The sequence below is a fragment of the Condylura cristata genome, unplaced genomic scaffold (assembly GCF_000260355.1).
Source record: "Condylura cristata isolate star-nosed mole 26May11 unplaced genomic scaffold, ConCri1.0 scaffold00004, whole genome shotgun sequence".
In the NCBI taxonomy this organism is placed as follows: Eukaryota; Metazoa; Chordata; class Mammalia; order Eulipotyphla; family Talpidae; genus Condylura; species Condylura cristata.
The window spans coordinates 1,720,118-1,721,954 of NW_004567105.1; positions in this window are offsets into that span (position 1 = coordinate 1,720,118).

Below are 1,837 nucleotides of genomic sequence, written 5' to 3' on the forward strand. Positions count from 1 at the left end.
GGGCAGCGAGGTGGGTGGCCACGGGCCAGGGGCGAGGGTGGGTGCTGGCGGATGTGGCCAGGGCCCGGGCTGGGGCCTCCTGCACCGCCCACTGCGGGGGCCGGGGGGCGAGAAAGCGTCCAGCCACAGCCTAGCTGCTGCCGCCGGACAGGTTCCCGCAAGCGGCTTGCCCGGGCCTCGCCCTTGCCCGACAGCCCCAGGGCTGAGTGAGGACCCACGAGGCGCCCGGCAAGCGGAGCTGCTCGCCCAGGCTGAGTCCAGGGAGACCCGAGGGGGCGGCGCCCAGCCGCTGCCCAGAATCCCCACACAGGACTCCGCCTTGCCAACAAGTGCCCAGCTGCACGGGGGGTGGGGCAGCCGAAGGCTGCAGGGGTGGGGTGGGTGTTCGTCCCCAGGCTGCCCCCTCAGCAGCTCCCCCTTCTCGGGCCTCCACTGAGCCAGGGGGACTGGGGACCGGCCCGGTGGGTGGTGGGGAAGCAGGACGGCAGATGTTTCCCAGTGGACAGCTGTGGGGTGAGCACCGGGGAGCTGCCCGGGCCGCCTGAGACTGCTCAGCTCTTGAACCACCGACCGGGGCACCCACCACGCCGAGTCACGCTGGCCCTGGCCGGGCAGGGTGTCCGGCCCAGGCAGGCCTGAGCGATGCGCTCCGGGATGGAGCCCCGGTGGGGGTGGGGGGGCAGGGGGACAGGGCCACCCCAGGGCCAGGAAGAGGCCTAGCGCCCACCTGCCCCTATTTGAGCTCCGACAGAAGGTGACTGAGATCCCTGAGCTTTGCCCCCAGCGTGCTTGTGAAGTCAGGCCAAAGTTTGCCCCTGGGCCTCAGTTTCCACCTTCTGCCCAGTGCCAGAAGGTTCTCTTGCAGCCAACAACCACTGGGGCCCAGAGCCAACACCCCAGCCCGGGGCAGGTACAGGCTGGGCCTCGCGGGCCCCGTGCGGCACCTCAGGCTGCGGCCCAGGGTCCCCCGCACCCGGAGACCCCACCCCAGCCCGGGCCTCACCGCGAGGCCGCCGTTCCCTCCGTGAAGTGGGGGCTGAGCGGGTGGCGGGGTCGTCCTGTGGCCGAGCTCCCGCACCCCCCAACCTGCTGCCGCTTCTCCACCCTCCCTGGCGCTACCAGCGCCCCAGCCTCGGCTCCCCCCGAAGCCACCACCACCCCAGGGGCTTTGTTTTAAAAGACGCACGCACACAGCACACACCCCTACAGACACAACGCGCGAACCCAGTGCCACGCACACTCGCACCACTGACACGCGGCAGACACGCGCACATCACCCACGCAGCACGCGCGGACGGGGCACACCCACCAACACAGATGCGGCGCTCCCCGCACCCCGCACCCCGCCGCACGGCAGGCAGAGGCCGTGGCCCCCCGGCGCAGGTGGAGCAAGACGGCTGCAGATCACAGGCTCTGTGCCCGCCACCCGCCGCGGATAGGGTCCCTGGGGGCCAGGAGCCCGCCAGCCCAGGGCGCCGACCGGAGGGGTGGCGACACCCAGCCGCCCTCGCCCTGGCACAGCCCCTGGACTGGGCAGTCTGCCCTGCCTGGGCCCCAGCCACCCCCAGAGGTGCCTGGGCCCGCAGGCCACCAGGCGGCCCCGGAGGTGGGCGGAGGGCTGCCGGCCGGCCGCTGGACAGCGCTCCCGCTCACAGCCTCCGGACTGCGCCAGGCCACTCGGCCAGGGCAGGCTCCTTCCCGCCTGCCCCCATTCTAGAGCCCCGGGGCATGAGGGCCAGGTCGGCGCCCAGGGCCAGCCGGCGACCCCTCCTGCGGCTCCCAGAGGCTGCTCGGCCCCTGCGCCCTGTCCAGGTGCCTGCACCGGTGCACTGCCCGC